This window comes from Hypanus sabinus, chromosome 3 (genome assembly GCF_030144855.1).
Source record: "Hypanus sabinus isolate sHypSab1 chromosome 3, sHypSab1.hap1, whole genome shotgun sequence".
In the NCBI taxonomy this organism is placed as follows: domain Eukaryota; kingdom Metazoa; phylum Chordata; class Chondrichthyes; order Myliobatiformes; family Dasyatidae; genus Hypanus; species Hypanus sabinus.
The window spans coordinates 171,427,758-171,450,222 of NC_082708.1; the positions used below are offsets into that span (position 1 = coordinate 171,427,758).

General features: G+C 43.3%; 1 protein-coding gene across 8 annotated transcripts in view; it reads right to left on the reverse strand.

Moving 5' to 3' along the window:
* The window catches only part of rnf24 (ring finger protein 24), a 181,813-nt gene that overhangs the window by 88,798 nt on the left and 70,550 nt on the right, over positions 1-22,465 (reverse strand). Inside the window, exon 1 of one of the 8 annotated variants that reach the window (XM_059965684.1) lies at positions 11,986-12,097. The exons of the other annotated variants lie outside the window; for them this stretch is intronic. The gene's annotated coding sequence lies outside the window, so the exon portion shown is untranslated. Of the gene's footprint in view, positions 1-11,985; positions 12,098-22,465 lie in introns of those variants that run through there. 8 annotated transcript variants of the gene reach the window in all.

Below are 22,465 nucleotides of genomic sequence, written 5' to 3' on the forward strand. Positions count from 1 at the left end.
ACAAAAGTCCCCGGCCATCACTTTTTATCCAGGCAACCTATTTTCCCTCTTCTTTTTAATGCATCTTCACAGCTTTCTCCTAACATTGATGCTTCATCATTTCGTCTTGAAGTGAAATTGTTCCATAGATGTTTGTGCAGGAGCACAGGAGCATTGAGCTGTGGACTGAAGGCCTTGACGGCCAACAAATAGAGATTTTTGTGCATTCCCTATTGATGTAGAAGGACGGCAATCAAGTCAGTTCTGGATATCATTACTTGTTTAATTATTACTATTTCTTTCTTTTTGTTTTTGTACAGTTTGCTGTCTTTTGCACACTGGATGAAAGCCCACATTGGTGCCATTATTCATTGGCTCTATTATGGATTATTGCTTATGCACACAAGAAAATAAATCTCAGGGTTGTATATGGTGACATATATGTACTTTGATAATAAAACTTTGAACTTGTCCGGCTTCTGCCAACATGGTGCAGCTCCATTCTCCCCATTTACTTACCTGCTTAAATATATTCAACAGCATCCCCTGATTTTCCCACAATCCTCTGCACCACAGGCCAACTAACATTCCCAGCTGCACATTTGAGGCAGAACAGTGACGCAGCAGTTCCATGGCGTTATTCGAGCGCTAGCAACCAGAGTTCAATTCCCGCCACTGTCAGTGAGGGACCTGTATGTTCTCATCGTGACTGTGTTGGTTTCCTTGGGGTGCACTAGATTCCTTCCACAGTCCAAAGCAGATTATTTGGTCAGATGGGGGTCATAGGCAGGAAGGTCGTATTACCGTGCTGTATCTCTCAATAAATAAAAATAAAGTTTCTGGGTTGTGGAAGGATTTCGAAGTACATGGGAGAATGCACTATCTCCATACAGGATTGAACTTGGGTTACTGGCCTTGTGTGTCTGCTGCATTGCTACAGTACTGCTTCTCTCCTCACTCCATCGTACTTTGGTAAAGATCATTCAGGGGACCAGATTTCCCAGAAACAAAGAGTAGGCACATTTCACAGCTTGGAGGTCTTTGTGGTGTAGGGAGAGTGGAGCAGTGAATGTTAGGCCTGCTGGGTCAAGGGTCGGGTGTCCTGTGCCAATGCCACGAGCACAGTTCAATCTTAAATTCAACAATACTTGTGGTAAACTGCTCCATTACATCGATGCTGTGGCAGGCTAAGAGAAAGATGGCTTTGCAACAGTGATGGAGAAAGACAGTGTTTGAGCAACTAAACAAACATCAAGAGAAAACGGAGTTCCATGGGTGTACGTTCTTGTCTGAAACGTTCTTCACACTGCTCAGATGAAGGATCTTCAGCCTCTCCTTTTTCCACAGATGCTGCCTGACCAAGTTCTTCCGGCTTCTCTGTTTGAGATTTCCAACAACTACAGTTTGATTTATTTCCCTTTATTCTGAAAGCATCGTCCGTCAAGCTTGCATTGTGATAATGGACCTGTAGCACCTCACGCACAGTAAGTGATGTACTCTACAAGAACACAAGTGAAGAAGCCATGGCTAGATTTTCCCTCAGTGCCTCTCCCCTGCACCTAACCAGCATCCCGCAGGGCTACAACTCTGCCACGTGGACTCGGATTTAATTCTGACCTTCACCGCTGTCAGTGTGCACTAAAACGGTGCGAGTTTATTCTTGATGCTCCAGATTCCTCCCACGTCCCAAAGATGTGCAGCTTGATAGGTTAAGCGACCGCTCTAAATTGCCCCTAATGATGGGAATGTGGAAGGAATCATATCTGGGAATGGGATTGCTTGTGAGGACTCGAGATGGAGATATTGTCTCCTTCTATGGAAATAATAATTGAGAAAGTCTGCAGATGCAGGAAATCCAAAGCAACACACAAAAAAGTGCTGGAGGAATTCAGCAGGTCAGGCAGCATCTCTGGAGGTGAATAAACAGTCAACGTTTCAGGCTGAGACCCTTCTTCAGGACTGCAAAGGAGGGCCAAGACGTCAGAATAACAAGATGGAGGGAGGGGAAGGTGGATAGCTAGATGGTGATAGGTGAAGCCAGGTGAGTGGGAAAGGTAGAGGGCTGGGGAGAATGGAACCCTATTGGGAGAGCAAAGTGGACCATAGGAGGAAGAGAAGGAGGTGGGAACCCGGCGAGAGGTGTTGGGCAGGTGGAAAGAAATAAGAGGCCAGAGTGGAAATAATATTGGGCAGCAGAGTAGCGTAGCAGTTATCATAATGCTTTACTGCTCTGGTGACCTGGTTTCAAATCCTGCTGCTGCCTGTACGTTGTTTGTACATTCTCCCTACGATCATGTCGGTTTTCTCCAGCTGCCCCGACTTCCACCCACATCCCAAAGGCATATGGGTTAGTAGGTTAATTGGTCACATTGGTATAATTAGGTAGTATGGCCTCATTGGGCCAGAAGGGCCTGTTACCCTAAATAAATCTCCAAATAAAAATAACGAAATACAATGAAATACATTGGTGGGAGGGGCCTGGAGGGCTATGGTCCGGGAGCGGGTCAATGGGACTAGGCAGAATGATAGTTCGGCATGAATCAGATGGGCCAAAGGGCCTGTTTGTGTGCTGTAGTGCTCTACGACTCTTTAGAATAATTATTGTTATTTACTACTATCCGTGGAACATGCAGTACACAGGACTAATCTTTTCAAATACAATCTCATGTTATGCTTCTCTGCTTTCAGGAACACTCTGTCCATGTAATATAGAACTTTTGCTACTAAATACCTGTGGATTGCTTTACTCTGGCTCCCACTGCAGCCAGTCTGTCCTCTGCTAAAGCTAAAGAGAAGACGGAAGGAAGCGACCAGTCTTCAAAAAGATAAGCAGGAGAGCAGGACAGCGCTAGGTTCAACGGTGCTGAGACATGGAGGTGCTGAGACACCACAATGCCAATGAACACTGACTGAGGTTCAATTCCCACTGCTCCTGAATAACTGGTATTCACGCACCCCCTCCCCACCATTCCAAAGAATTACGGATAGGGTTGGCGAGTTGGAGGCATGCTTAAGTTGGCGCTGGAATTGCGGTGACATTTGTGGGCTGACCAGTGCACTAACCTCGGATAAAAAAAAATACATTTCACTGAAGGGCTAGGTTTCACTTAGGTTTCAGCACCTGAGTTCCAGGGAAAGGTTGAACAAGTTAGGTCTTTATTACTTGGAGCATAGAAGGTTGAGGGGGGACTTGATAGAGGTATTTAAAATTATGAGGGGGATAGATAAAGTTGACGTGGATAGGCTTTTTCCATTGAGAGCAGGGGAGATTCAAACAAGAGGACATGAGTGGAGAGTTAAGGGGCAAGAGTTTAGGGGTAACACGAGGGGGAACTTCTTTACTCAGAGAGTGGTAGATGTGTGGAACGAGCTTCCAGTAGAAGTGGTAGAGGCAATTTCGATATTGTCCTTTAAAGTAAAATTGGATAGGTATATGGACAGGAAAGGAATGGAGGGTTATGGGCTGAGTGCAGGTCAGTGGGACAAGGTGAAAGTAAGAGTTCAGCACGGACTAGATGGGCCAAGATGGCCTGTTTCTGTGCTGTACTTGTGATATGGTTATGTGGAATGTTTCAGTGTTTCAGTCTACATGTGACAGAGCTAATCTTTGTCTTTAACAGCAGCAACCCGATACTTAATTGTGCCACTCAGCCACAGACAACTTCACTATCGGAAGCATTCAACTGAATAATGTCACTGCAGTTAAGATACCAGAGCAAACCCTGGAAGGAGTTCTTCTCTATTATGATTGGTGTCCGGATCCATCCAAGGCCATTCACTTAACCACCGACCATGAGCTCACAACGTTTCTCAACACATGGAGTGCCGGGTGCAACCTCCACGTGGATGGATATGAGGGGACAGAGAGGCTGGTTCCGTGCTGTACGATATTCAGCAAAAACAAACTGGCTCAGTATCTAAGAACCTAAGTTCTTAAGGCATGGTGCTGTAGCAATTAACGTTGTTCGTAAGGGGTTTGAACGTCCTCCCCATTACCGCATGGGTTTCCTCCAGGTGCTCCGGTTTCCTCCCGCATTCCAAAGGCGTACATTTTAGTTGGCTCATTGATCAAGTAGTCCTGAAAGAAGACTACAGGGAGTTAGGAAGGAAGTTGAAAAGCAGGACCTCAAAGGTAGTAATCTTGGGATTACTGCCTGTGCCACGTGACAGTGAGAATAGGAATAGAATGAGGTGGAGGATAAATGTGTGGCTGAGGGATTGGAGCAGGGGTCAGGGATTCAGATTTCTGGATCATTGGGACCTCTTTTGGGGCAGGTGTGACCTGTACAAAAAGGATGGGTTGCACTTGAATCCAAGGGGGACCAATATCCTGGCGGGTAGGTTTAATAGAGCTGTTGGGGAGAGTTTAAACTAGTTTGGCAGGGGGGTGGGAATCAGAATGTGAGTGCAGGGTTTAAGGTAGAAGGACAAGGGCATGATGCTAAGAGTTCTGAGTTGATGAGGAAGGACAGACAGGGGACAGAACATAACTGTAGCCAGTTAAAGGGGTCGAAATGTGTCTACTTCAATGCTAGGAGTATTAGGAACAAGGAGGATGAACTTAGAGCATGGATTAGTACGTGGAACTACGATATTGTGGCCGTTACTGAAACTTGGTTGGAGGAAGGGCAGGATTGGATGATGCAGGTCCCGGGGTTCAGGTGTTTTAAAAGGAATAGGATGGGAGGTAGAAAAGGTGGGGAGTGGCATTGCTGTTCAGGGAAAGTATCATGGCTATAGAAAGGGAGGATGCTGCAGAAGGAGTGACCACGGAGTCAGTCTGGATGGAAGTCAGAAATAGGAAGGGATCAATCACTGTGCTGGGAGTAGTCTATAGGCCCCCAAATAGCCCTCGGGACACCGAGGAGCAGATAGGCAGGCAGATTTTAGAATGGTGCAGGAAATACAGGGTAGTAGTTATGGGAGATTTCAACTTCCCTCATATTGACTGGCACCTCCTGAGTGCAAGGGGGATAGATGGGGCTGAATTTGTCAGGTGTGTTCAAGAAGGATTCCTGACACAGTATGTGGACCGGCCGACGAGAGGAGAGGCTGTACTGGATCTAGTTCTGGGTAATGAACCTGGTCAGGTGACAGACCTCTTGATGGAGGAGCATTTTGGTGAGAGTGACCACAACTCCCTTAGCTTCAGCATAGCTATGGAAAGGGATAAAATCAGACGAAATTGTAAAGTGCTTAACTGGGGAAAGACTAACTTTGAAGGGCTGAGGCAGGAACTAGCGAGAGTAAATTGGAAACAGATGTTCAAAGGGGAAAGCACGGAAGTAATGTGGGAGAAGTTTAGGGACCACTTGAGCTGGGTTCAGGATAGGTTTGTCCCACTGAGGCAAGGTAAAAGTGGTAGGAAAAGGGAATTGTGGCTGACAAAACATGTGAGGCAACTCGTCAAGAGGAAAAAGGAAGCATATGATAGATATAAGAAGCAGGAAGTAGGAGGGGCTTATGAGAAATATAGGGTAGCCAGAAAGGAGCTAAAGAAAGGACTGAGGAGAGCTCGAAGGGGGCAGGAAAAGGCCTTGGCATGTAAGATTAAGGAGAACCCAAAGGCGTTCTATGCGTATGTGAAGAATAGGAGGATGACGAGAACGAAGGTGGGACCACTAAAGGATAAAGAGGGCAACATGTGCTAGGTTGGAGAGGTCCTAAATGAATACTCTGCTTCATTATTCACAAGTGAAAAGGATCTTGATCAGGATGAGGTTGAAGTAGAGCAGGCCTGTGTGCTGGACAATGTGGAGATTACGGTAGAAGTGCTGGATCTTCTTAAAAACATCAAGATTGATAAATCCCCAGGGTCGGATATGATACACCCCAGGTTGTTGTGGGAATTGAGAGAAGAGATCGCAGGAGCGTTAGCTATGGTCTTTGAATCCTCTTTGGCTGCAGGGGAAGTGCCAGAGTACTGGAGAATGGCAAATGTAGTTCCCTTGTTGAAAAAAGGTAATAGGGAGAAACCTGGGAACTATAGACCAGTGAGTTACGTTGGTGGTATGCAAACCACTGGAAGGGATTCTTAAGGATAGGATCTACGAGCATTTGGAGAAATATAGTCTACTCATGGATAGTCAACATGACTTTGTGAAGGGAGGATTGTGCCTCATGAGCCTGATTGAGTTTTTTGAAGAGGTAACAAAAGAAATTGATAAGGGTAGGGCAGTGGATGTGGTCTACATGGACTTTAGCAAAGCATTTGACAAGGTCCCTCATGAGAGACTCATCCAGAAAGTCATGAGGCATGGGATAAGTGGAACCTTGGCTGTTTGGATAAAAAACTGGCTTAAAGGAAGAAAGCAGAGGGTAGTTGCGGAAGGAAAGTATTCTGCCTGGAGGTCGGTGACTAGTGGAGTGCCACAGGGATCTGTCCTGGGACCCCTGCTATTTGTGATTTTTATAAATGACTTGGATGTAGAGGCAGAAGGATGGGTGAGTAAGTTTGCGGATGACATGAAGATTGGAGGAGTTGTGGATGGAGCTGTCGGTTGTCGAAGATTACAAGAGGATATAGACAGGCTGCAGAGTTGGGCAGAAAAATGGCAGATGGAGTTCAATCCGGACAAGTGTGAGGTGATGCATTTTGGAAGGATAAACCAGAAGACTGAGTACAGGATTAATGGTCAGTTACTTAAGAGTGTGGATGAACAAAGGGACCTTGGGGTTCAAATCCATACATCCCTCAAGGTCGCTGTGCAGGTTGATAGGGTAGTTAAGAAGGCCTATGGGATGCTGGGCTTCATTAACAGGGGGATTGAGTTCAAGAGTAGAGAGGTCATGTTGCAACTCTACAAATCTCCGGTGAGACCACACTTAAGAGTATTGTGTTCAGTTCTGGTCACCTCATTATCGGAAGGATGTGGAAGTTATGGACAGGGTGCAGAGGAGATTTACCAGGATGTTGCCTGGATTTAAGAACAAGTCATATGAAGCAAGGTTAGCAGAGCTGGGACTTTTCTCTTTGGAGTATAGAAGAATGAGAGGGGACTTGATAGAGGTCTACAAGATTATGAGAGGCATAGATAGGGTGGATAGTCAGTACCTGTTTCCCAGGGCACCAATAGCAAACACCAGAGGGCATATGTACAAAATTAAGGGAGGGAAGTTTAGGGGAGACATCAGGGGTAAGTTTTTTACACAGAGGGTTGTGACTGCCTGGAATGACTTGCCAGGGATGGTGGTGGAGGCTAAAACATTAGGGGTATTTAAGAGCCTCTTGGACAGGCACATGGATGAAAGAAAAATGGAGGGTTATGGGGTAGTGTCGGTTTAGTACTTTTTTTTAAGGATTATATGGGTCGGCACAACATGGAGGGTTGAAGGGCCTGTACTGTGCTGTAGTGTTCTATGGTTCTATCACATGTGTGTAGTAAAAGTAAAGAAAGAAAGAAGCAGGGACAGGCTGTTCAGCCCTTCATATCTAGTCTGGTATTCAATGGGTTAGGGCTGATTAGTAATGGGCTGGTCCATTGCGGACATCACTTTGTCACTCTTCATTCACGTGAGTGACCATTAACTTGCAGCTGGACTCCAAGGGCTCAGAGGAAGAGGGTTAAATACCGACCAGGAAAACGAGGATATTCATCAGCGGCACACAAGATGCTGGAGGAACTCAGTGCATCAGGAGGGAAATATCCTGCGGACGTTTCGGGCTGAGACCTTTCATCAGGATGGAATTACATAGGGAAATGAAAGAGTTACCATATAAGGAGTGTTTGATGGCTCTGGCCCTATCCTTGCTGGAGCTTAGAAGAATCAGGGATATTGTATTGAAACCTATCGAATAGTGATAGGGTGAAAGTGGAGTGGGTGTTTCTAATACAGGGAGAACCTAGGACCAGAGGGCACAGGCTCAGAGTAGAAGGATGTCCCTTTAGAAGACTACCCCTTTAGAACAGAAATGAGGAGGAATTTCTTTAGGCTCGAGTGGTGACTCTGTGCAATACATTGGCATAGGCTGCTGTAGAGGCCAAATGCTTGTGTATATTGAAAGCAGAGGTTAATAAACTTTTGATTAATAAGGACGTCAAAGGTTTTGGGCCAAAGGAAGGAGAATAGGGTTGACAGGGAAAAAAAATCAGCGATGTTGGAATGGCGGAACAAAATACTGGGCTGAATGGCCTATTTCTGCCCCTACGTCTTATGGTCTTGTGGTGGGCAGGGACACAGCACTGGAGCTGGAGTATGTGACCTGACTCCTGCATCCAACAGCCCAACACCCTTGGCTATACGTCACTGTAAAGATAACTCAACAGCTGAGAGCGCCAGTGATCTGGGTTCAATCCTCACTGCTGGTGCTGCCCATGTGGAGTGTGCATTTTCTCCAGATTTCCTCTAGGGGACTGATTGCCTCTCGCACTGAAAGTAAATGCAATTTGTTAGGTTAAGTGGCTACTCAGATACAACCCACCCCCCTCACTGAGGATATCTTTAACAGGAAATGCCTCATGAGGGCAGCGTCCATCTTGAAAGACCCACAGCATCCGGGACATGCCCTCTTCATGTTACTACTACTGGAGAGGAAGTACAGAAGCCTGAAGACCCATATTAAATGGATTACGAACAGCTTTTTCCCTTCTGCCATTGGATTTCTAAATGGTCCATAAAGCCATGAACACTATGGCATTACTCGTCTTCTGCATTATTTGTTTATTGATGTAACTTATTGTGAGTTAGTGGTGGAGAGGAGACCACTAAACAAATTGCTACCCATGATGGACAATCTGGCCCATCCTCTCTCTGACCTACTGAATAAGCTGCAGGGCACCCTTTTGAACAGACGCATTCAGTTCCCAACGATCGTTACAGAAAATCCTTCCTGCTAAATGCAATAAGCATATACGACTGCTCATCTCTGTGCGATAGGAGAACACACATCATAGTACAATAGCCTCTGCTTTATTATTTCATACATTATTATTGCACATTATTGCAAATTATTTCACATTGGTAAATTATTGTTCTGCATATTATTATTTTGTACTTTATTATTAGTTAGTCTGCACATGGCTAAGTGTGTTTCAAATGTTGCTGCTATAATGAAAGAATTTCCCACTCAGGATCAATAAAGTATTTATTATTTTTATTATTATCAGCTTAGAGTACTTTTTGTCTTGCACTGCATTGATATCACAGAAATACAGTCTGTGAGTGAGAATAAACCCGATACTGCTCATGTGAACAAGTGGTCAGCATGAACTTTGTGGGCTGAAGGTCCTGTTTCGATGCTGGATCACTCTTTGACCCTGTTTTATCAGGTTACATGGATGCATGTCTTAGTTCTTGTAAAAGTGGTGAGGACAAGGGTCTTATCATATCAGAGAACTTTCTATATGAACACTTGTAGAGGTATTCACTGGAACTCAATGGGAAGAGATAGTGTCCGTGGGATTGGCTGAGGTAGCTTCTTTCCAGTTTGTGTTTTCACAATAGGCTTTAACCTTCACTGACATTTCCCAAAGCTTACCCGGTGAAGGCCAGCTGGCCAATGTGAAATTGAACCAGAAAGGGCCAAGGGTTGAAACTTCACCTCGCAAATGAGATTAACTTTTAACATTAAGGTCTTTGTTAAAGTAATAGAACTAGAAAATCATTAATATTATGTTTAGATACATTACTAATAGATGGCAGTGTGAGTTCAACTCCAGCCCTACTAATGACTTAACAGTGAGTCATATAGATATCCCGCTATAATCAGCCCACAATAAACCTGATGAAATCATTGTTAAAATTACTATTATTATTATTATTATTATTATTGCCTGCATGACCAATACAGGGCAGGGCAAGTTCAGCCATGGCCTCATCAATAATTCTAACAATATGCAGAGGCTTACCACACTTCACTGCACAATAAAATCTTGCATTGTTGGAGCAAGTCAGGACAGCTCACACCCTGAATAACTCTCATTGAAAAAATCCAATAGTTACAGATTCTGGGAAGCTGAGCAGTGTCACACATAATGAACAGGTCACGTCGTTATTGTGGAGAAAGAAACTCAGCCAGTGCTTCACTTGGAAGATCATAGGGCTGAAATGTTAACTATGTTTTTCTCTATTGCTGACGTCTCTACGATTGAGTCAATCTCAATCACTCACTCATCAGCACTGACCTCATCATGTGAAATATTCAGGTTTCAAAGTAATCTTGTCATTAAAGTACACATAGCACTTTATAAAACCCTGGGATTTGCTTTCTTGTGGGCAGACACAGTAAATCCAAGAAACACAATAGAATCAGTAAAAGAGCAACAGCAGGGACAAACAACCACTGTGCAAAAGACAGCACACTGTGCAAATACAAAAGAAAAAATATATAATAAATAAATAAGCATTAAATATTGACAAACTGAGATGAAGAGTCCTTGAAAGTGAGTCCACAGGTTGTGAGTCCACAAGTGAAGTCAAGTGAAATTATCCCCTCTGGTTTAAGGTTCTGATGGTTATCAGGTAACAACTGTTCATGAACCTGGTGATACACGTCCAAAGGTTCCTTTACCTTCGTCCTGATGGTAGCAGCAAGAAGAGAGCATGTCCTGGGTAGTGGAGCACGCTTGCTGATAGATACTGTGTCAGTGCTTCATGTAGATATGCTCAATGGTGGGGAGGGCTTTACCAATGATGGACAGTTTAGTGTAAACTGCCTTCTTGGCCTACTGTACATCTTCCAATCTGTTTACCAAGATGTGCGGCAACTAATTTAATTAACTCTTAACAATACCTTTGCTCACTGAAGTACGAGACTCCATCTTCCCAGTTTTACAAGTTTTCTTTCAATTTTGAACCCACAATTACCGTTAAATATATTGCTTCCATGAACTATTCTGGATAATTTTCTCACTAAGGCTTCACCCATTTGACCTAACCAGTCTACCTGTTGACTCTCCGTACTCTAAACCCAACTATCCCTTTGGTCTGCTGAGTCTATGCTGACCATCAAACAACCAATAGACCAATCCTACACTAAACCCTCTTTACTCCTGATGCACCATCAATAACTCTGAGACGTGGGTTAAGGCAGGCTTTTATTGGCTGGAAGAAAGCACAAGCAGCAAGTGACCATCACACAACATCCTGGAGACTGAGGAAGGGTCTGTGCCTCCAATCGCCTTTATACAGGGGTCTGTGGGAGGAGCCACAGGAGCAGTTAGTGGGGGGGTGTGTGTCCAGACAGGTATATGTAGTTCACCACAACTCCCATCATACTCTGTCCTGTGGGGGCCTGCCTTACTTTGATTGTCAAAAGTTGCTTCCATTATGATTGGTTGGTATAGAAACTGCAGCTGCTTTTCCCATTGGATAGCTGCCTGGTGTCCTGTTTCAAATATCCCGGGTAGATAGAATAGCACGTGGAAGGGGCTTGCTCTCTTCTTCCTTTGTTTAAGGCAAGACAATTGGGAAGGCGTGCTCTGCGCGCACTTTTAACTAAGTAGGTTTGTTGAATATTCAGCTTTGTATTGTCTGTAACTTGGGGAACATGAATGTTTGGTTGAAGTTTTACTCTTTGTAAATGAATGGTTTACCTATTCGAAGTCAGTACATATCCTGTCTCACTTGCTGGACCCTCAAACCTAATTCAACATTGCATGCACCTTTTAACATCTCCCTATTGTTCACCTACACAGAACCATAATGGTTAGCCCAAGGCTTTACAACGTACCAATTGCAAGATCGGGGTTCGATACCCACCGCTGTCTGTGCATTCTCCTCGTTATTGCATGGGTTTCCTTCTACAGTCCAAAGATGCAGTGATGATCCCTCTAATCTGTGATGTCCAGTGCCCACAAAGAACTTGCGCTGCGCAATTTTTGCCCAGCGACAACGATATGTGTGCACTGAATTTTATATATAGAGGTATTCATTTTAACAGCTAGCAAAACACTGTCAGTAAGAGCTTTGATCTCCTCTGGGTTTGATTGTTTTTGCTCTTGTTCATCTGCACTTTCACAAAACATTTGGAGCAGGCCTGTATTGGGTACTGAAGGATTTTCTCACCAGAGTTTTGCACACCATCCGTATGTGATTTACTAAATGACGCTTTAAAAAGATCAAGTTTCCAAATATCACTCCACTTCTTCCCACTTGCAAATTCTGTAGCAACTTTGGCATCATGGCAATACATGCAGGGAACACCGGTTTCTGTATTGTGCATAAAGTTTTCTTGTAGTTGCACGTTCCGGACCTCATGAGCTTTTGGTGCAGCAGTTACTACTGTTTCATTAAGCTGTTCCACTTTAAATGAACTCGCAGTGGTTTTGCACTTCACACCCTTTGTTTCATTGTATTTCGACAGAGTGAATCAATAATTTCTGCAATGAAAATAGCATAAATAAGCCAGTTCTAAAACCTGCAGACAAATCATTGCAAACTCCATGTTGTCAGCACCATCTGTATCAGAAACCAGACAAGGAAATGTGATTGCGTACGATCATGAGATATACTTAACATACCAACAAGGTAAAGGGTGTCAACTTCTTGTGCGCAGTTTAAATTCCTTTCTGTGCTGGTAACAAAAGAAGTGTGTGTGTGTGTGTGTGTGTGTGTGTGTGTGTGTGTGTGTGTGTGTGTGTGTGTGTGTGTGTGTGTGTGTGTGTGTGTGTGTGTGTGTGTGTGTGTGTGTGTGTGTGTGTGTGTGTGTGTGCACATGTGCACACATTACAGGAAACATTGATGGACAATAAGGGTTAGTGAGCTGTGGACACGGTACTTTGGCACTGGAAAAGTGACGACACTTGCAAAGTGAAGAGTCTTTTTTCTGTAGATGCTGCCTGTATTTTGTGCGTGTTGTTTGGATTTCCAGCATCTGCAGATTTTCTCCTGTTTATGTCAGCACATATACTCGCTGATTTGATTTGAAGCAAATGGTGCACTTTATGTTTTGATGTACATGTGAAAAATAAAGCTAATCTTAATTTTATATGTGATTTTCATTTGTTTAATGCCATGTCAGAGGCCGTAGGCAATCATGGTCTTTCCATGGCTATGAAGTGGTTCCTCATTGCCTTCTTTAGGGCACTGTCTTTACAAGATGGCTGAACCCAACCATTATCAATACTCTTCAGAGATGGTCTGCCTGTCATCATGGTCACATAACCAGGAGTTATGATATGTACCAGTTGATCACAAGACTATCCACCACCAGCTTCCATGGCTCTATGCGACGTTTATTGAGAGGGCTAAGCAAATGGTACAAGGGTGATCTGCAGGCTAGCGGAGGGAAGGAGCATCTTGCATCTCCTTTGGTAGAGAGGTATCTTCACTCTGCCACTTCCGTTCTGCAGTGAGGAGGCCAAGTATACTGATGCTTCCTGGTCAGTGATGAGAAATTGCTAATTACATGGCACAGAACAGTCGCTATACACAAATTACATACAAGAGAAGATCTGCAGATGTTGGAAATCCAAGCCATACACACAAAATGCTGGAGGAGCTCAGCAGACCAGGCAGCATCTATGGAAAAGAGTACATTTGACGTTTCGGGCCAGGACGGGGATGGGGGAGGGGGGGGCGGAAAGGTACCATCAGCCTGGCCTGCTGAGCTCCTCCAGCATTTTGTTTGTGTTGCTACATGCAAATAGTGGATTTGAACAAGCACGTGAAGGGATCAAGGAAAATGAAGAATTAGAATAAGCCTGTGCAAGATGATATCACTAAACAGAATCTGAATGATTGCAAACAATTGAAGTGTAGGATGAATGATCAAATGTTGAGCAATTGCAGCAGAATTTACAACGCAATTATTCATTTGGCATTGAGAGCATGAAGAAATAGGCAAAATAAACTGGCAGACTTGATTCCTACAACCCAAATGGCTCCATCTGCTTGGTGCTGATTGCAGTGGTTTCTTGTGCTGAAGAAGACTGTTTACTGCAAAGTCGGACTGAGCCAGAGACAACTGGACAGATCCCACTCCACCACCATGTTGTGCTGCCTCAAGAGGACATCACGTACTCTCAGACAAGATGTACAGGAGCATGAAGACTCACATCACCAAGTTCCAACAACAGCCACTCCCCTTCAACCATTTGGTTCTTGAACTAACCTCAAAGTTAAAAGTTCAAAGTAAATTTGTTATTAAGATTCAAGATTGTTTATTGTCATTCTTCAGTGTAAAGGAGAAAGAAATGATTGTTACTCCGGGCCTGACGCAGCATAAAAAAACACAATAAGCATAAAGAACACAATAAAAATAAATACATAGATTGAATGTACACTCAATGTCCACTTTATTAACATCACAATGGGGGAAGAAATGTGATCTAAGTGATTTTGACTATGGAATGATTGTTGGTGTCAGACAGGGTGGCTTGAGTATCTCAGAAACTGCTGATCGCCTGGGATTTTCACATACAGAAATCTCTAGAGTTTACAGAGAATGGTGTGAAAAAAAAAATCCAGTGAGTGGCAGCTCAGTGTGCAAAAATGTCTTGTAAGTGAGGAAGGTCAGAGGAGAATGGTCAGACTGGTTCAAGCTGACAGGAAGGCGACAGCAACTCAAATACCATGTGCTACCACTGTGGTGTGTGGAAGAGCATCTCTGAACGCACAACCCATGAAATGTTGAAATGGATGGGCTACAGCAGCAGCTGATGTCTGGTCTGAACAACACTGAACCTCCTGACTATGTCTACATGCTTTTATGCTGCTGCCTAATTGGCTGATTAGATATTTGCATTGATGAGCAGGAGTATCTAACTAAGCGGCTGCTGAGTGTATGCACATGTGTGTAATGACAATAATGTCAATTTTGACTTTGAAATTGAAAGCCAGTTGGATAAGAGATCTGTGTGTCGCTTCTGTTGATTTGCATTTTAACTCCATGAATTATCCAGTATTTTGCAGCCTTTCGCTTTGCCATGTTCAGTTTTCAAACCAGTATCCTCTCAAACTGCTTTACCTTGTCGGGAGTGGCAACCTCTAGCTTTGAGGATAATTAGACCTCTAAGTTGTAGGAGCAGAAATGGGCCATTCGGTCCATCGAGTCTGCTCTGCCATTCCATCACGGCTGATTTATTATCCTTCTCAACTTCATTCTCCTGCCTGTTCGCCATAACCTTTGACATCCTGACTAATCAAGAACCTAGATTAGATTAGATTAATTTATTAGAGCACCAGTGCATGGCCATCAGCCACAGTGTTGTGCTGAACTTTTAAGATCAACCTAATCCAAGGGTCCCCAACCTTTTTTATGCCATGGATCACTACCATTAACCAAGGGATCCATAGATCCCAGGTTGGGAGCCCCTGATCTTGCCTTTCCTCTTTCATAGCTCTCTATTTATTTTTCCATCCATGTGTCTGAAAAGAGTTTCCAAGTGCCCCTAATGTCTCACTCTCTAACACCATCTCTGGCAGGCTATTCCATGCACCCACCACTATCTGTATAAAGAACTTAATTGTACTTTCCTCCAATCATCTTAAAATTATGCCCCCTTGCATTAGCTGTAAGTTACTCACACATGCAGTGAAATGTGTTGTTTGCATTAACACGCAACGCAATCTGAAGCTATACTGGTGCACTGATAGATTCAGCAGTGGCTCGGTCATCTGATATTGGAGCCACACATTTACCGGCCCAAAGTGTAGTTGGGGTATACTTTTCCTTTCCCCATCTATGCACTTTTATTTTGCCCACTTGAACTGATGTCTAAGTGGCACTGAATTCTTTTAGTGGGTATTCCCAGCTTCGGATGCCCACATCCTTTTCCCTATGTCTCCAGTGTTTCCTTTCATTGCCTTAGGATGTCAGGTACAGAAAACTAACCAGTCATCCCTCTTTATCGGTACATATTATCACTAATCCTGTGTTTCCTCAACAAATTTTGCAGGCCCTAGCCGTAAAGCCAGAACCTCTGGAAACAGCTACCAAAAACATTTGGAAGGAAGTTTTCTCCCTTGACTTCTCGCTTTGCAACACTGGACATAGACACACAGCAATTTGGTATGGTGGTTACACAGATGCAAAGAGAAGAAAGCCACAAAATAAAATATTAATGATAAATAACATTTCCGTGTTGGGTTATACTTGAGTACGGCAGAGAAAGTGAACCCAATGTGGATTCAGAAGGCAAGATGGGAGATGGTAGAGTAAACAAGCTTTGAGGACAGAAGAAACTTTGGGAGGGAGAAGAGTGGCAGGCAGTGAATATGAAGGGCAGATCAACTAAGGGCTTGGCTGATTCATGGGAAAATATGTTTCCACTGCTTTTCTCGGAACATGGTTGAATAAAAGGTCAAAAATTAAAGGAACAACATTCTTGGCCGATGACAAATCCATCAATGACACCACTGTTTTTGGACAAATCACAAGTAGTAGTGAGTCAGTGTAGAGGAGCACGATTGGCTGAGTGTTACTTCATCAATCCACTCTTGCTCACTTTTCCTCACAGCCCCAGAGCTGATTGTTGACTTTGGGAAGGGGGAAGGAGGCCTAACATGCACTACTCTACATTCGGGAATGTTGGTGGTGACAGCATCATTAAATTCATGAGAGTTAGCATATCAAATTACCTGTTCTGGGCCCATACAAGGATGAATTTACAAGAGAGGTGTGCCAGCATCTTTACTCTCATAGAAAATTAAGGAGGTTTAGCAAAGCTCAAAGTACATTTATTATCAAGCTATCTATACCACATACAACCTTGAGATACGTCTCTTTGCAGGCAGACACAAAACAAAGAAATCCTATAGAACCCAATAATAAAGGACTGTCTGACACCCAAAGTGCAGAAAAAAATAAATCATGCAAACAATAAAAGCAGGCATATAATATTTAGAACTGAAATTCATGAAAGTGAATCCACAGCCATGAAGCCAATCGTAAATGCAGCTGATCCAGGAATCCATTAGTTCCACCCATAGCCTCAGTTCAGCACAGGGACGAGTTAACCTCGTGGAGAAGTGAGCTGACCACCTGCTAGTCCCTTGCCTCCAGCCCTGACCCCTGACCTTTTCAATCTGACCCAGCGCTTAAATCGGCTACACAGTGGGTCAATCCTCGCTCTCATACCTGGGCTTTGCCACTTTGATATGTCTCGGGCTTGCGACTGGCCATTTTGTTTCAGCCCACACCTGGCCTTTCCAATTCAGCCTAACGCTTAAATTGGTCAAAACCCCACTTGTTCCTCATTCTTGACCCTCGGCCCCGCTGCCTCGCTGCATATCACCTAAATGTACTATTAAAAGAACCTTGATTGGTTACATCAAAGTTTGGTATGGCAATGTGAACATGCAGAGGCATTTAATAGCTTCAAGAGTAATAGACTCAGCCCAATCCATCACCAGTATCATGGGAACGCTTATGAAGGGAACATCTCGTTAAAAATCACCACTATCTAGGTCATGCCACCTTCTGGCAGCTACTATTGGGCAGATGAAACAGAAAACTTATGACCCATATCACCAGGTTCGAGAAGAGTGATTTCTTTTCAACAATTTGGTCTTGAACCAACCTGTACGACACTAATCATTACCTCAGTATAGCAACACTACAACCACTTTGCACTAGTGTTGACTTTTTCTTTGTTCCAATGGTGGTCTTGCTTGTAGAATTTTATATAATACCTGATTAGCTTGTGTTTTTACTTGAATGTGCCTCGGATGCTGTGTGTTGTGTGATGGTGTTGCAGGTGAGAGAGAGAGAGAGAGAGAGAGAGAGAGAGAGAGAGAGAATAACAGCAATATTACAGAAGTGAGAAGTGATAAAATGCCAGATAGACCATTAATAGAAGCCATAAGGATTCAATTAAAAATGGAACAAACGCTCTGTAAAAAGTAGCTTACAAAGGCAGAATAAAACCAAGTAGCATAAAAAACCTAGATAATCAGAATCAGAATTAGGTTTATTATCACCGTCATGTGTTGTGAAATTTGTTAATTAGCAGCAGCAGTTCAATGCAATAGAAAAAATAAATCAATTACAGTATATGTATATTAGAGATTAAAAATTGTGTAAAAGCAGAAATAATGTATGTTTTAAAAAGTGAAGTAGTGTTCAAGAGTTCAATGTCCATTTAGGAATCAGATGGCAGAGGGGAAGAGGCTGTTCCTGAATCACTGAGTGTGTGCCTTCAGGCTTCTGTACCTCCTACCTGATGGTAACAGTGAGAAAAGGGCATGTCCTGGGTGCTGGTCCTTAATAATGGACACTGCCTTTCTGAGACACTGCTCCTTGAAGATGTTTTGGGTACTTGGTAGGCTAGTACGCAAGACTAAATTTATGATCTTCTGCAGCTTCTTTCAGTCCTGCGCAGTAGTCTATATGACCTAATCTATCACAGGTAAAGCCTGCCCCACCAATGAGCACATCTACATAGAGCATCGCCACAAGTCAGCAGCATCTGTCTTCCACACCATGCAGGCCATGCTCTCCTCTCACTGCTGCTATCAGGCGGGAGGTATAAAGACCTCAGGACCCACAGCACCAGGTTCAGAAACAGTTATTACCATTCAACTATCACGCTCCCGAACCAGAGTGCAGAGCTTCACTCACCTCAACACGAAACTGATTCCACAACCTATGGACTAACCTCCGAGGAATCTACAACTCCAGTTTTCAGTATTATTTATTATTATTATTATTTATTTTTCTTTCTGTATTTGCACAGTCATCTTTTGTATATGAGTTGCCTGTCTATCTTTGTGTAATAGCTTTTAATTGATTCTATTGTGTTCCTTTGAATCTACTGTGAAGGCCCACAAAGACATGAATCTGAGGGTAGTATATGGTGACATATATACACATTGATAATAAATTTACTTTGAACTATAGGATCTCCTATTGAGTGCACTGAGAGAGGCAGAAAAGCAAATATTCTCCACCCCTCACCCTTCTCTCTTTCTCCATTCTTGATTCTGGTTCCCCCTTACTCCTTTCTTTTGTTCTCACCTGCCCATCATCTCCCCCTGGTGCCCCTCCTACTTCCCTTTCTCCCGCGGTTCACTCTCTACTATCAGATTCCTTCTTCTTCAGCTCTTTACCTTTCCCACCTATCATCCCCCAGTTTTTCACTTCATCTCTGTTTTCCCACCCACCTCCTCACCAATCATCTGCCAGCCCCTCATTCTCCTCACCCTAATTTATTATGATTTCTGCCTCCTTCCTTGTCAGTGGTGCTAAAGGGGCTCGGCCCAAAATGTTGATGGTTTATTCCTCTCCATAGATTCTGCCTCACCTGTGACTTCCTGTAGCATTTTGTGTTTGTTACTCTGGGCTTCTAATATCTGCACATCTCCTTACCCAGCACATATATTAGTATGGTTTTGAAAAGTAATTTTAATACCCTAACATTAATTATGGTAGAACTCGTTTAAAAACTAATGTTCAGACTATTTTTCATGTCTGTTTTGGAGAATGTTTTGCAGCAAATTTTACAAGATTTCTGGATGCTCCATTCGAGTATTCAAGCCTCTCTTTCACATGTTCTATCAGTCTTGTTGCCAGTACAATCTTCTATGTGGTGGTGTGCTGGGTCAATTGCATCTGCATGGGTGATACCAACAGACTCAATAAACTGATTGGAAAGGCTGGCTCTGTTACAGCAGTCAAACTGAACACACTGGAGGCGGTGGTAGAACAGAAGACCCTCTGGAAAATCCTGGCAATTCTGGACCATGTTTCTCACCCTCTGCATGCCACCTTGGCTGAACAGAGGAGCACTTTTAGTATTAGATTAAGACAACAGTGCTGCACCAAACAGTGGTGTATGAGGTATTTCTTACCCTCAGCCATTAGACTCTATAATGAGTCAACTGTAGCTGGGGAAGTGATGACCCTCTCTTGTTAGACTGCTTGAGCTAAGTTATTTTTTATTCTTTCTACTTCCCTTCTAATATTTATATCTGTGCACCTGTAATGTTACTGTGACACTGTAATTTCCTTTGGGATCAATAAAGTATCTATCTAGGAACAGTGGGTCAGGCACTGCCTATGGAGGGAAATGGACAGTCAACGTTTGGGGTCGGGACTCTTTATATGAACTGCAGAGGCGAGGAAAAATCAAACTCAAAGGATTGCTCTGCTTGGAATTAGTGTGGGCTCAGTGGACTAAATGGCATTGCTACAGAAATAGTCAAAGACTGTTTTAGGAAATTTTGAGAAAATCCAAAGGCCGATGAAAAATTCTGGGGAAATTTCCAAGCTACAGAGTGTTTTAGCAAAAGTGGACTGGAATCAAGGCAGGAAGTGTGTGTATGGTCCTAAGTAACTACTTGCAGTTTTCACAGAAACGCGGCTGAGGACTGTGCATTAGATGGCATAAATGGAAAAGAAATGTCAAGAGATATGACTCTTTAAAGGTAGACAGGGCTGGTGACGCTTACCGTAACAATGGAAGAAACACAATTTGAAGCTCCACGAACCACTTCCTGCTGACCGCCCAGACACAGGTCACAGGATTGAGATGGTACAATTACTTTCAAAAGTGTAAAACTGACAGTGCAAGTCAATCTGATGACTCTCAGTGGTGGAGAAATTACTGGAGCGAATTAATCCCCACTAAGAAAAGACAGGCAGCATGAGGTTAGTGAGGGAAAACTGTGCATGACCCTGCTTGCTTGCTTCATGCAGATAACAAGAAAGTTACCAGCTCAGAATAAAAATCAGTTTTATTATCACTAACAGTGAAATTTCTTGTTTTCCGGTGGTTGTACAGTTCAAGCCACAGAAGAATACTGTAAGTTACAAAAATATATAAATACTGCAAAAAGAGGAATATATAGTAGTGTGTTTATTGGTTATAAGACCTGCAGACCAGAAGATCATAAGACATAGGAGCAGAATTAGGCCATTCAAACCATCAAGTCACCATTCCATCATGGCTGATCCTGGACTCCATTCAACTCTATATACCTGCCTTCACGCCCTATCTGTTGATGTCCTGACCAATCAGGAAATGATCAGCTTCTGCTTTAAATATGTATATGGACTTGACCTCCATTGCAGTCTGTAACAGAGCATTCCTCAGATTCACTACTCTTTGGCTAAAACAATTCCTCCCTACCTCAGTTCTAAAGAGTCACCCCTACATTTTGAGGCTGTGCCCTCTAGTTCTGGAACATCCTCTCCACATCCAACTTATCTGGTCTTTTCAACATTCAGCAGGTTTCAATGAGATACCTCTGCATTCTTCTAAATTCCAGTGAGTACAGGCCCAAAGCTGCCAAACACTCCTCATATGTTAACCCCCTTAATTTCTGGAATTAACCTCGAGAACCTCCTCTGGACTCTCTTCAATGACAACACATCCTTTCTGAGATATGGGGCCCAAAACTGTTGAAAATACACCAAGTGTGTTCTGACCAGTGACTTATAAAGGCTCAGCATTATCTCCTTGCTTTCATATTCTATTCCCCTTGAAATAAGTGCCAACATCGCATTTGCCTTCTTTACCACAAACACAGCCTTCTGGGAGTCTTGTATGAGGACTCGCAAGTCCCTCTGCACCTCTGATGTTTGAACTTTCTCCCCATTTAGATAATGGTCTGCACTATTTTTCCCTTTCCCAAAGTGCATTATCATATATTTCCAAAAACGGGATACCACCTGCCACTTTTTGCTCATTCTTTCAATTTGTCTAAGTCCTGCTGCAATCACATTGCTTCTCCAGCACTACCCACCCCTCCACCTATCTTTGAATCATCTGCAAACTCTGCCACAAAGCCGTCAATTTCATCATCTCAATCACTGACAAACAACGTGAAAAGTAGCAGTCCCAATACTGACCCCTGTCTAGACACTGGCAGCCAATCAGAAAAGGCTCCCTTTATTCCCACTCACTGCCTCTTGCCTGTCAGCCATTCCTCTATCCATACCAATATCTTTCCTGTAATGCCATGGGAATTTATTTTGTTAAGCATCCTCATGTGTGGCACCTGATCAAATGCCTTCTGAAAATCCAAGTAAATGTCATCCAGTGCCTCTCCTTTGTCTACCCTGCTGGTTACTTCCTTGAAGAACTCTAACAGATTTGTCAGGCAAGGTTTTACTTGATAGAAACCATGCTGACTTTGACTTATTTTATCATTAGTCTCCAAGTAAATTGAAACCTCATCCTTAATAATAGACTCCAACACCTTCCCAGCCACTGAGGTTAGGTTAACTGGCTTACAATTCCCCTTCTTTTACTTTACCCCCTTCTTAAAAAGTGGATGACATTCGGAATCTTCCAGTCCTCTGGGACCATGCCAGAATCAAATGATTCTTGAAAGATCATGACCAAATAATCCAATAGCTTTTCAGCAACCTCTCTCAGGACTCTGGGATGTAGTCCAACTGGTCCAGGTGACTTATCCACTTTAAGACCTTTGAGTTTGGCTAGCACTTTTTCCTTTGTAATAGCAATGACACTCATGGATCTCTGGCACACTGCTAGTGTCTGCCACAGTGAAGACTGATACAAAATACCCATTAAGTTCATCTGTCCCTCATTACTACCTCATCAGCATCATTTTCCAGTGGTCTAATATCAACTCACCT